Genomic DNA, 14,693 nt, shown 5'->3' with positions numbered 1-14,693 from the left:
CCAAAGAAAGCTAAAATGACATCCAGGTTAAAGAGAGATTCTACCTCTGGGAATATGAATGTAGAAGTAGCTCAAGCAACAGTGGAGAAGGATGGTGATTGAGTTGCTGAAACAGATTTCAACATCACCAAGGTTGATCTCAGTCCTCCACCTGAGGGTGGATATTCACAATTTCTAAGTTTTGGAGGCTAAATTGGTAGAAAGAACTGAGAAAGATAAATGCAGCAAGGGTCAACTTAAGCAATAGGTAAGAGTCTTGACTTCTTATCTTAAAACTGTGATAGAAACTTCAGCCCAACCATTGCACGCAATACATACTTCTTTCAAGCCCAATTCAGAGCAATGATGATATTATTGAAAAGATATGCAAATATCAGTCTTATGGTAAAGTAACTGAAAAATGGGTCAAACAGATAATAACAAATGGGGTTAAATTCATTGAGGAAGCCAAAAAGATATATGATGAAATTGATATTAAGAGAAAAGAGGTCAAAGAAGAGATAACACAGCGATAAAGGAAGAATCTACATGGATTAAACTTTAAAGTTTATAAAAAGCTCAGAGAAATGGTTGAAACAACTTGTTGCTGAACAAGAATTTTTGTGTGCCAATGAGAACCTATGTCGCCTATGGTTGAAAAACATAGAATGTAAGATGCTGGTCACTAAACAAGATGTTTTGGATCAGACTAAACTTCTGAAGGACTGTGATCTGCTTAAGGTGGAAATACAAAAGAATATTTGTCTATTAATACAAATATTCAAGCAAATGACAATTCTCAGGTTATTGAGGTTGATACTGTCAACGAGAATTTCAAAATGATGATTGAAAAAGAAATCTTTGATAAATAGATGTTTAATGTGGGGTCAATAAGGAAACTTAGTAATGTTGATGTTACCCTTGCTCACTATGCTTCTCATCTTTTAACGCTTTAAAAGAAATTGGAAAATATTTAAAATAGCAAGATTTTGTAGAAATTTCGAACAAATAATGTCATCATACCAGAGCACAAGCATGTTGCTACAGCTATGAAGCCATAGAATATAGAACAAGATATCGTGTCAATAACAATGGATAGCTAGTTTATTTTGTAAAGACTCTCAAAGGTTATAAATGTGCTTATATTTCTATAAATGTTTTAAGAAATTATAACCTTCTTATTTATTGTTACTCAAAAGAATCAGTTACAACTGAAAAACTATATATATGATGCCGATTGTAAACAAGAAGATATTTTCTTAATTTGAGAAAAATTTAGTTGAATGGTTGGATATATTTTTGTATGGACATTGAAAAGTCTTTGTGCTTGAATTTCTGGATATGAATAAAGAAGTTTGTTCCTTGTTTGTGCACTGGCAATAAGTTTCTTGTGCTATTATTTCTTCTGATGTTAATGTAAAATCTATTTTTATGCATCCGTTGTCCATAGCATTATGTACCTTGTTTTATTCTTGAGGTTTACACAATCTGCATTTAAATTGGATGGTTTCTTTGGTCTGTGAAACAGATAATCATTTAGAGAATTTTACCTTCGTTGCATGTTACATATCATTATTTAGAAGATAAATCTTTGAATTATCTCCCTTCATTTTGTAAAATTTGAAAGTTATATACTTTATCCCTAGCATCTTAGAATATTTATTTTCTTTTTCCTAGTTTCTGCCTTTCCTACTTTCTAGTCAAGAGCACACCCAAAACCTTAAATTTTTATCCTACAGAGGAGTTAGCCCTCTAAATGCAGAGAAAGTTGTTAGATAACAAGTTATCCAATTGTTGGTTTGTTTGCTACTACTCACTGGTCATCTCAAAGCCAGTTTTCAAATAAAAAACTGTAGTGACAAATCTGTTAACCAGCATAGACAAACCAATATATTAAACCACTAAAGGAGAATTACAAAATCATCAGCTAATACCACCCAAAAGTGATGCTCAAATCCCCTATTCATATTCCAACAAACAAATCCCAAGATAATTCTTATAAGAATCTATCATAACATTTCATACCTATCCTTCCAACTAGTGCACTCCAATTTGTCTTATTCAAATCCCTCAAAGATGCTTTTAGACAATCATAAAGACATGTCATAAGTTGTTGAATATTCTAGGTCAACGTGTAACTCCCTCTTAACTCTCTTATGTGTGATAGATGCTCTTACATTGTTGATGTGGGAATTCTGACTTCCGAAGGTCATAAACTCAATTGAGCCCATTTTCTCTTAATTAAAGATCTAGGAGAACTCTACATCATTGTAACCACTTTAGATGGTTAAAGCCCATTTCAAAAATTTTAGGGCCCAAAATGACATTTGTATCCCAAAAATTGCATTCAAGATTAGGATGCGAAGTCGAAACACCTTTCTTAACACTAAGGTGATGAGTCAAAAGACTTAAAAACAATGTTGCTATTGCATTATTACAATAATGCATCTCTCTTCATATTTCTCAAATGGGATACCAAAAAGAAAATGAAGTTCTCCAGCATGAAATACTTCGAGCACCAAGTAGAATGTGTATACCTAAGGCAAAAGTTTAAACTATCCCAATATGCAAAGTTGAGCAAAAGCTATAGAGTAGATTCTATTATTTTCATCATACCACCCAACAAGCTAGTGTTAAAAGATGTGCCACTCAATAACCTAATCACCATTCTGAAGTTTAACAAGTTGAAGAACGACAATCTCAAACATACAAACATTGGCCACCACTCTTCAATGGAAAAATTGCATTAACATAACAAAGATATGAGGTCCTACTTTACTATTTCAACTAGTACAAAATTACCCCCTCGTGAAAGCCATGAGATTTAAGTAGGCTTCTCTTTTGAAAATATTTGGATAAATTTTAATGGCTTACATAAGCTCCAAATTACTAGTCTTTGGTTGGTTAGCAAAAAATAAACAATACGATTATTAACTATATAGGGATAAATACATCAAGAGACCAAAATATGAGGGGCCATAGATTAGAGACATGTATCTATAATTTGGTATCTCATCAAAATATAAAGATTTGAAATAACTTCAAACATTAAAACAAACAATGCTAGGATAGCTAGATTGCGTATTTGGTTTCTTATGATGTAGTGGCAAGTTGGAGCAGGTTATGAACAACTCTAGTATGATCCCTACTAAGCATGCTTGTTATGTAACTTTTTCCCCAAGAGAAAATAAATTTATTAAATAACCCTTCAAAATTAAAAGGGAGATAAAGATGAATGACAGTATGATCCTTTGGTTAAAAGGGAGACTAATAAAGAATATTTATAAAAACTCTTATTAAAGTCCAAGAAAAATTATTCATTTAAATAATAATTAAAAGGAAACCTTTATGAAACTGTGTGATGATTTGGAAACCACCCCTTAAAAGATTATATAAAGCATTCATGTGAGACTTGGAAGGATACATGGAGATCAGTCAAGAAGAAGAAGATGAAGGTGACTTGGTAACCTATGCGATTGGAGAAGGGGGCACACAATGTGTGTCCAACTCGGGGTACAACGTACACATGATTGTCTTGGCCACAGTTGTTATACATGTTGAGTAATTACTCTAGAGCATGTTGTATGCATGTTGAGCAATTACTCTAGAGCATGCTATGTTAATGGTTGGCAAGCATCTATGTTGATTTTGAATAAGAAATGGTTCCTCCTAGATGTGCCATAGCTAAGAGGGCAAAGACCATTAAAATCTTCTTATAGTGAGAAAGACCACTCCAAGTGCTCAAGATTTAGATAAGTATTGGGAACCCTTGATGATAAAAGACAACCTTACCAATTCATCCAACCCTGACAGTTTGGGCACAATCCATCTCGAGTTCTGATACTGGTCTGATGCGAACACGATGCTATCAAGGTTTGCAATTTCTCCTATGGGTTTGTTGCGAATGACATCAAAAGAACCTACATCAAATCTTAGCATTTTTTCTAAATTTAACAACTTTTTAAAGATGAATTTCTACGGCCTCATGGTAATGGTAGAAAATTTGTCATGGTTCTTGGTTGCCCAATATGCACGAAAGGGCGACCCCTCCCCATACCAATGTCGAGTGCATGGGAGCAAGAAGAAGGTATTCAATGGACCCCAAGTATTCAAGATAAGGACCTATACATTAATATAAGTTATACGGATACCAATATGAATATTAATATATCAATACATTAATATATATATGAATATTGATATATGAGAATGGTGTTGCCGAGAGGAAGAACAAAACACTTCGGGAGATGGCTAATTGCATGATTCAGTCTCGAGATGTGGATGCATCTTTTTGGGCTGAGGCAATGAATTGTGCTAATTACATTCAGAATCGGATGCCTCACAGCGCATTGCGACAGATGACTCCTGAGGAGGCTTTGTCCCATGTCAAGCCTGATGTATCTTCATTTAGAGTTTTTGGGAGTGTGGCTTGCGCATTTATTCCAAATGCACAAAGGAAAGCCATGGAGAGGAAGAGTCAACCATTGATCTTTGTTGGATACTATGAGGATTCTAAGGCGTACAGATTGTTTGTTCCTGTTTCTAGAGAGGTCTTGTTTCGACACGATGTCCAGTTTGATGATTGCTATCCTCTGATGGACTCTCCATCACCAACTTCTTCGTCACTTCCTACTCCTTCACTTCTTGAGGATTATTTGCCTTCTGGGGGTGAGGAAGATGTTCCATTTCAGCCCCCACCACCTATCCTGCCACTTCTTAAGTGGGCTCGTAGTACCGTTGATGCAACAAGAGTTTGGGCAGGTACTCCTTCAACTTCTTGTCGCAATCATTCACAGAATTTTGGGATCTCTCTTGTGAGTCAGGCCATTTCTGCAGATCCTCAGAAGTTTTTCAAATGCGACAAGTATTCCAGAGTGGGATCAGGCTATCGCAGAGGAGTATTCTTCACTAATGAAGAACCACACTTGGGATCTTGTACCTCTTCCTAAGGGAAGGGAGTTGGTGTGGTGCAAGCGGGTGTATCGTACCAAGTATGTTGCAGATGGTTCTATTAATAAGTATAAGGCTCGTCTTATTGCTAAGGGGTTTTCACAAGTTGAGGGCATATATTATTCTAAGAACTTTGCTCCTGTTGCCAAGATGCATTCTATTCGCCTTGTACTTTCTCTTGCAGCTTCACAGGGATAGTTTGTTTATCAGATGGATGTGAAGAGAGTCTTCTTGCATGGTAATCTTCATGAGGAGATCTATATGGAGCAACCACAAGGTTTTGTTTAGGACTCTTCACTTGTTTACAAGCTTCGATGTTCGTTTTATGGTCTCAAACAAGCCCCTCGAGCTTCGTATGAGAAGATGGACACATTCCTGCTTTCTATCGGTTTCACGCATTGCCATTCCGATCCCACAATTTACACTCGGCATCAAGAAGGAGATCTTTTAATTTAAGTCTTGTATGTGGATGATTTGATTCTTACAAGTCGATCTTCATCCATGATTTAGAGACTACTCGCCGACAACTCGGTGAGTTTCTAAAAAATCGCAAGTTTTTCTAGTCGGCAGGTATTTATGCCATTGACTCGCAGAAGAAACTCGTTGAGAGTTTTTGGCGAGTTTTTCACAAAAACTCAGCGAGTTTCTAGAAAAAACTTGGCTGCATTAAAAAAAGAGGCTTGAACATGGCAAAAAATTATCTTTTTTTTTCAAGTCAGTATCATTCTCTTCATTAAGTTATATTTCATGTATATATATGGCAGGATGTTTGAGAGTGGTTTTAGATCTCTACAAGTTATAATGCAAATTCTAGGTTTAAGAAGATCTTTTAAATTTTCAGACAATCAAATTTCAATAATCAGTAGGCTCCTATCAACATTCTCTCACTCTCTAAATCTCACTCACTTTATCTGCCCCGAATTTAAGACCTATCTATCTCCCTATCACTCTTCCTCTATCCCCCTCTCTACCACTCTCCATCTTACTCTCTCCTCTCTCCCACTCTTTACCACTCTCCATCTCACTCTCTCCTCTCTCCCCCAAGATCTAGACCTATCTCTCTACCCCTCTCTTTCTCACCCTTAGACCCCCGCGAGGGGTGCTATCCTCAACCTAATTTCATTTTGCAAATGTTTGGTGGCAAAGTTGGGGTGGAAATACCCCAAATCTCAAAAAAAATGCCCTTAGAATCTTATGTGAGATTTGTAGTTCATCCAATTGTGAGCGCAATTGAAGCTTGTTTGAGGCCATCCACACAAAGAAGAGGAGCAAGTTAGCTCAAAAAATAACTCAATGACCTTGGCTTTGTGCAATATAGTCTTTGGTTGCGCATAAAGTAGAGGAAGCACCAACTGGTCCAATTGATTTCAATGATACAGATCCTTACAGTGATCAGACATCGCAGGAGCAGCCTCCATTGTTTACAAAGGATGACATCAATGATTTGGAGAGGCAGGCTACGGAGGAGGAGGGGGGTGGATTTGGTTTCACACTGGATGACATTGAGGAGGATGAGGAGTCATTGCCAGTGCCAGGTGTAGCTAGAGGCAAAGCTACATCCAGGATGGAGGACGAGCCACAGCCTAAGCCAATCATACCGAGAGACGATGCACAATCACACCCACAGCAAACTTCTAGGACTAGACCCTCTAGTTCTACCTCTCACCTAGTTTTTACTAGAGTTGGGAAGAGGAAGATGTAATTGTATTAATTTATTTACTTTTAGTTCTACAAAAGTTGTTTAACATTTCACTTCCAGCCATCAACATTCCTCATGAGGATGCGATTTTGTACCCACTTTGCATTTAAATATATCTAGACTCGGCTTGTTTCTTTTGAGTTCTTATTTATTGACTCATGGGATGCGTCTTCTCATTGAATTTTGCAAAAAAATGCATTTCTAATTAAATTTAAGCAATTTTTTAAGTTCCCGAGTTTTTTGCTAAGTTTTTGCCGAGTGTTGGCCAAGTTTTTCCCGTGTTTTCTTTTCAGACCTTGGTGAGTTTTTGGTTTTGGCGAGTACTTCAACTATGATTCAAACTATTCAGAGAGCATTAATGGAGCAATTCGACATGACAGCTCTTGGTCTTCTGCATTTCTTCCTTGGTCTTCAGGTTACTCAATCTTCGGATGGTATTTCCATTTGTCAACAGAAGTATGCTCTTGATATGCTTTAGAGATTTGGCATGCTTGATTGCAAGCCTGCCCCCACACCATTTCAGTCAAGGGTTGTGTTGCCTTCTAGTTGTTCTACTCCTTCATTTGATGCTACATTGTACAAGCAATTGGTTGGCAGTCTTTTGTACCTAACACACACCTCCTAATATTTCCTTTGTGGTTGGTATAGTCTCTTGGTTCTCTCATGATCCACATGAGAGTCACTAGAAGGCTACAAAATGCATCTTGAGGTACATACAAGGCACATTACACTTTGGCATTCATTATACATCAAGAGACTATGGGATTGTTGGCTTCACTGACTCAGATTGGATTGGTCATGTTAATGATCAGAAGTCTAGTTCTAGCTTTGTTTTTGTCTTGGTTTCGGTCCCATTGCATGGTCTTGCAAGAAGCAATCTGCTATTGCATTATCATCTATTGAGGCTAAGTACCGAGCAGCGGTTCTTGCTAGCGAGGAGGTTTTATGGCTACGTCAATTGTTGACAGAGTTTGGTTTTCCTCGTGACGGTCCCCCTATTCTTTAGTGCGACAATCAAAGTACCATTCACATTTCACGCAACCCATTGGAGCATCAACGGACTAAGCACATAGAGATCCACATGTACTTCATTCGACAGTTGATTCAAGATGGTCTTCTCAACTTGGATTACATACCTACAAAGGAGCAAGTTGCAGACATCTTCACTAAACCCTTGGCGTCCCCATGTTATCTTCCGTTGCGATCGATGCTTTAGGTGAAGGACGTTGTCCTTGGGGGGTCAATCTGAGGCCTTCATTTTTTTAGCAGTTAACGTTTCTTTTTCATGCGTTGCATCTCTCGCTTTTGGAGAGGGGTTTTTTCCCATGTGGTTTTTCTCCTTTTCTTCGCTTAGAGAGACTTCATTCATTTGTACATGGGTACCTAATCAAACCCTTTGTTGTCGGGACCCATTTTTGCATTCATAGTTTTTATACTGACCCTAAGTTTCACTTAAGGGGGGCTGTTAGAGCATATTTAGCTATTAGTTGCCTTTTTACAACTAGTTATGCTTTTTTGCCTTTTTTGCTTAAGTTCGCTTAAGAGTGCTTATTTTAGCTATGCACCTAGTTACCTAGAGTTGAGCTTTATTTAGCTCCTCGTGCTTGCACTTTAGTTCTAAATTTAGCTTTATGCTTTCTTTATAAGCACCTCATTGTACATTGTATGTCCATTCAGTTATTAGATAATCAATATGATTTAGCTTTCTAGATCAATTGTTTTTTGGCCTCCATAGCTATTTGTCTCTCTCTTGTTTTGTGACAAGTGTTTGATTGCAAGTGATCTTTAAGAATTGTGGGGTTGAGCAATCAACTCTTTCAATATTAATATCAATATCAATACTAATATAAGTTATAATTATAATCAATACTAAATTAATTACAAATATTAATATATATTATATTTATTTATTTTATATTAATATTATATATATAATTTTTATATGTTTTTGTATGGACAAACCCAACCCTCACAAAAAATTAGCCCCAACTTGCAAACCAAACACTTGAACCCAAACCCGAGCCCGAACAAGTGCTGATAAGCTAGATAAAATATATTGAGAATATAATATATGAAACTGCTCATAATATTATTGATTTATCTGGTTGTTGTATTCAATTTGCGATGTTAGATATTTCCTTTAGAGTTCTTATATAAATTATCTCATATATAGCATGCATTGCTATTTATATGTATTTGGGATAACATTATGTATTGTAAATTATGTTAACTCTACTATTAACCATTGTATTAATTCTATTGCTAATATTTAATTAATCCGGAAGAAAGAGTCATTGCAATGCTCCTTGCTACCCACTGCATGTTAGCATTTTAATTTGCACATTGAATGCAACACAAAATGTTAAAACGTGTAAGATAAAACATTTCTTCAAATTGTTAAGGGAAACTCCCTTTACAAATGAATTAAGGAAATGATATATTTCCTTACACTAAAACTTATAGAGTACCTAGAACTAGTGATGGTTCCGGTGATTCAGCACTATTGCACTAGACAAGAGATTTTATATTTTATCTCAAATGTATAAAAAGACCTAAAACAGCTAATTACCTTTCACACTTTTCGGCTAAACACAAAAACTAACAATTGGGAGAATACCATGATTGGATTGAATCGAACACATACAAGAATTACTATGAATTGAACACAATTAGTTGCTTACAAAGCTACAAAATTTCCTTCAATAAAAACTGCATCACAAGACAAATAACATGAATATCACAAGAACTCTTTGAACATTAATCTCAACAGCACATAGACATAAAATTACTATTTGGCCCTCTCATCTAAGTGCTAATGGCAATTAATAATAAGCATTTATAATGGCTTTAAATGAAAAATAATTAAAAAGATAACTGATAAATCTACGTTGTGAGGAGTTTATTTGCACACAAAGCAAGCTTAATATACAATTTTTTACACAAGTTCCAAACTCAAAATTAAAAAATCTTCAAATAGATTACTGCTAAGGATAACTATCAGGTTGTCAACTAAAAAGTAGACCTTCAAGAAGATCATCTATGCATAGCAAATCAATAATAAGTTACTAACCATTCTAAAAATAGACTTCTTGGAATATGATTATCTCTTAGGGCATTGTGATAGTGAAACATAACACAAGCCATAAATAGCCTTAAATAAAAATAACAAGCTGACACTTGGCTCCAATCAATGGTTCTAGTACAGTTCTTTCACCTAACCATGGTAGATCCCCTGGACAAGTCCTAAAATCTTTAAGACCAATCGGGGTGCCTTCAATATTATTTCTCTTATATTTCTTTTTACACCAAATGCTAGTTGAAATTGGCAACCTTTGATACTTTAAAACCGTAGAACATATGAAAAATATTGTTTCGTGCTTAAAAATGGAATAAAATTGCCATGATGACCACTGAAATGATTGTCGCCTACATTACCCAAGGATGCGTTCCTTGGCTAAAATCCCCCGTCCCCATACCAAGGACATTTCGGGGACTTAGGGATGGCCAAGGGACATCCCACCACCGTCGCCAAAATTGCAAAATCTGTGGGAGATGTCCTGAAAACTTGAGGATGGCAGTCATTCTCAAAGGGGACGTCCCCAATATGGTTGGAGACGTTTGTGATGTCCGCTAACCATCCCAGGAACGACCAGCTGTCCCCCTTTTCCCAGCACATTTAAAAAAATAAAAAAGAATTGAATGCTCAGAAAAACCATTTTTTAATTTTATTGTAGGTCTGTAAAACTGAATTTTCACTAATATGACAGGTAAACATGTTTGAATCACTTCCAAAAGCACTTAGAAATAATGAGCAGCAGCCTAGTAATATGCAATATGCCCTCTCTTGTTGATAGGCAGTTGAGCAGGGTTGGCCTATCATTAGGGTTCCCATAGGCTGGCGGTGTGGATAGGGGACCCATCCAGAGGTTTGTGGAGCTACGCAAAGGCTTTATAAGTCATTTTGAACAGTTTGAGTTAGTCTCCTATTTTTTAGCAGGGGTTCTTAAATTTTAGGGATTGATCGGAACACATCATGATACCTCAAGGATCATTTTGGAGGCTTGGGTCGTAGTTCCTATTTTTTAGGATCCCTATGTTAAGGAAGGGACTATCAATTCGCCTACTATATTTGGACATCACCAAGATGGCATGTGCAAATCAGCTTTCAATTCGGGATAGCCAAGTGATGTGTTTTGAATAATAATTAAATATTAAAGTATTGACTTTAATAGTTAATTAAAATAAAATAAAGTGATTAATAATGTCACTTTATAATAGATTATTAAAGTTATAAAAGGACCCCATGTCCTAGTGAGATAAAGTTGTTTTAAAAAAGAGGCCATTGAGGGGTATTAATACATAAATTAAAAAATGAAGTATTAAAAACATTATGAGCCCAATTTCCAACACACATCTTGAGAAGTCGTTACTTTATTAAAATTTGGGTAAATAAAAAGGTGGAGAAGAATAAAGTTTAATAAACTTTATTAAAATAGAGTATTGAAACCCTAAAGCTATGATTAGGGTTTGCAGTCAATAAAAGAACATGAGGAGGCGTCATTTTGGCATTCATTGATTCATTTTTACATCAACAATTGGAGAATTGAGCTCTGAGGATGAATTTAAGCAACCTTTCATACTTCTGGGAACGAAAAAACTCCCTAGAGATTTGTGAGTTGGACGAAAATCCAGTTCACAATTGTGGGAAATCTATAAAAGATTTCCATTTGTGCTTGATTGGAGTGATTTATAGGTAGATTTACAGATTAATTTCCAACAAATAAGCATCAAGGGTTTGATGCAGTCAGAAATAAGGTGATACATTGCAGATTTGGAGGGATTTGTAATTCTTCAAGCCAGCCATACATTCTTCTAAGCTGGCTATACCTACCCTAAGCCAGTCATACCATTCAACTGACACCAGGTTGCATTTCATGACCGTACCAACCAAGAAAGGGGTTGAATTTTGTACAACTATAATTGCCAGTATCTCCCAGCAGTGATTTGGTGACTTCTAAAGGCTACATGAGTTGATTTTGATTCAGATTGTTGTTTTTATCAATAAATTGCATAATTATGCCTAGGAGCCAGGCGTGGGACTCAACAGTTCTCCAGTATTTGTTTTTGGTAATTAGTGTAGAAGTGAATATAGCTATTTGCAATCATCTTCAATTGTTGGGAGCTCATATATTGTGTTATCTTGAAATTCATCAATTAAATGCCTTCCTAGTTGAGCGTTGGACTCCTAGTATGCAATTAGTGGTTTGGTGAATTATTTCCTTAATTCTGAAATTTATTATCTAGATGTTCCAAAATCAAAATTCTGAATTTATTTATCAGTCATTAATAATTCTGAATTTTGAGTCCAAAAGTATTGTTTCATTGTTAAACATTCATGATAAACCTTTATGCCATCATTGGAAACAAACCCCAAGCAAAAAACCACCAAAAAAAATTCCTAAAACTCTCAACCAGCAACATCAAATTCAGAAAAAATTCAGTATAGACTGGTTCGGGATCTTTCATAATAAATTTCATGTAATGTCCCCTTCCTAGGTGACAGGCAATTGAGCAAGGATTGGCCCATCATCTGGTTCTCGTAGGCCAATGGAGTGAAGAGGGAACCCATTCAAGAGTCATGGAGCTTTGCAGGGGGCTTTGTGAGCTGATTCAGACATTCAAACGACCGTTCCTAGTTTTCAGGAGGGATCCCTATTTTTTAGGGAATGACTAAGAGTTGGTCCCGAGTGTCTGCGAACCATTCCGGATCATTGGAGATCATTTCCTAAATTTTAAGGAGGGGTCCTCTTTTTTAGGGAGGACTACCAGTTGACTAGTTGAACACCCGGAGGGCCTCTGAGCAAAGGTGGTTCGCTTTTGAGCATTCCCAAACGTTTGGAGACAATTTCCTACTTTCTAGGAGGATTCTTACTTTTTAGGGGGATCACTACCAATTAACCTGCAATACTCAAAGTTCATCCATGGACAAGTGGCTTCAATCAGAATTCGATTCGGAATCCAGATGAGCAGCTTTTAAATTATCTAGGATATATTTTATATTTCCTAAGTTGGATTAAATAAATAATAATAATAAAGTGAAATAATATAATCACTTTATATTATAACAAAGTGACCCCTTGGCACATTTTTCTAGAAGTTATAACTTAAAGGTTATAACTTACCAATATGGCCACTTTTAATGGGGAATTAGACCCTCAATGGGTTAAACCTCTTAGGGGAAGTTATTTTTTTATAAAAAGAAACTATTAACATTTTTTATGATGCCAAAAGTACAACCCTAATCCCAAATTCGAATTAGGGTTTGAGGCATGTTAAAAAGACATTTTGGAGGCTCATTTTGGCATTGTGTGATTTTATTTTTCTGATATTATCTCTGCAGCAGCCTCCAACCAGCAGATAGCAGCTTGGAATCACCATTGGGAACGAAAACTCTCAATGTTTTAGTGTTTGGACGTAGCCCCATTCACTTACTGCCACTTGGTGCCAATTTGAAAGCTTCATATCAGGCCATGAGGGTCAAATTATTGAAGTTAATAACTGAAACAGCAAGGGACATACAAAGAAATCAGATCTGAGGAAGTTGGAGGTTCAAATTTACAAATTTGGGGGTCATTTATGCAAGCCGTACCATTCCAGGATAGACTATACCATTTCAGCTAGCCTAGAGATTCAAAAAAAACAAATTAAAGGGGTTTTGAATCAGCTGTTTCTTGGAAATTCATTCTCAAGGAAATAAAAGGGCAGCTTGATGATTCTTTGAGAGATTCCATAGCAGATCGGAGCTACACCAGCAATTATTTAGGGAAAGTCACCATTTCTGGAGGGTCTCTCCTGACAAGGAATTGGAATTCAGCTTATGTGTGGATAATTCTTCATTATTTGTTTTTGGTAATTTATATTGGAGTCAATTAGACATTTGGAGTTGTTGTCTCATTGTGGGAGCTCCAGTTTCATCATATTCTTCAAATCAGGCAAGCTCAATGAAAAATAAATTGAATGAATGATTCAATAATCGGATAATCTATTCAACAATATACAAGCATATATATAGAGATTACAAGACGACGTTCTAAATTAAGAACAAGTCGTTTAAAGTGAACTACTAAAAAGCTAAACGCTAAATAAAGCTTAAAAGATAATTAACTAAAAAGAAAAAGCTAAATGCTAAATAAAGCTTAAAAGCTAATTAACTAAAAAACTAAATGACCATTAAACAAGGAACTAAATATAGGTAACTAAAATATAATGAAATATTCTAATACCCTCCCTTAATGGTCATTCTATCTACTAACTACCCTACAGAAGACACTGCAGGTCTTTTGAGCACAGCTGAAAAGAACACTCTGCTATGGTGGAGACCCTCCCTGGATCTAAAAAAGTGTTAATGACCAAGAATACTAAAAGCCATCCAAGCTAATGAAGCCTTCACACGCGAATTAGAGATCTGGCACACACGAATTACTGAAGCCTGAAACAATGATTTTGAGGAAAAAATCAGCAAACCCTTTTGCAGAAGAGTACCAACTCCAAAACTGACTGCAAGATACCACGATTGCAGATGTTCACCCTGGTAGGTGCGACCCAAATTGACTACAACAAAGCACGATTTTGAGGAAAAAACCGTCAAACCCTGAAATAGGAACCCTCGAAAAGAGAATTTACGATTTTGAGGAGAAAATCAAAAAACCAAGAAATCTGAGGTTACAACAAATCGTTTTTATGGAAAAAAGGGTAAAACCCAGATAACTAAAATCTTACGCGAATATCGCGGATTACAGATGAGATAATTTTTAAGGGAAAAAGATAAACCCTGCGAACAATTTTTGAGGAAAAAACCGTGAAAACCCTGCCATGATTTTTTGTGGAAAAAATCAGAAAACCGACAAACTATTTTTCAGGAAAAAATCGTGAAAACCCTGGGACCTGTAAGACGAGGTTTGGCCTAAATCAATCTGATCAAGGCAACGATATTCAGATATCGTGAACAAGCACTGTTTCCAGGTGTTGTGACAGTTGTTGAACTTTTGTCTGTGTTCCAACATGA

At 36.2% G+C, this 14,693-nt stretch overlaps 1 protein-coding gene across 1 annotated transcript in view; it reads right to left on the bottom strand.

Annotated features, from left to right (window-relative positions):
* Positions 1-14,693, bottom strand: part of LOC131073492 (structural maintenance of chromosomes protein 5) — a 133,747-nt gene that overhangs the window by 52,099 nt on the left and 66,955 nt on the right. The window lies entirely within an intron of this gene.

This window comes from Cryptomeria japonica, chromosome 1, assembly GCF_030272615.1.
Source record: "Cryptomeria japonica chromosome 1, Sugi_1.0, whole genome shotgun sequence".
NCBI lineage: Eukaryota > Viridiplantae > Streptophyta > Pinopsida > Cupressales > Cupressaceae > Cryptomeria > Cryptomeria japonica.
Note: the sequence above shows the minus strand (reverse complement) of the source record. Positions and strands in the feature narration are given on the sequence as shown.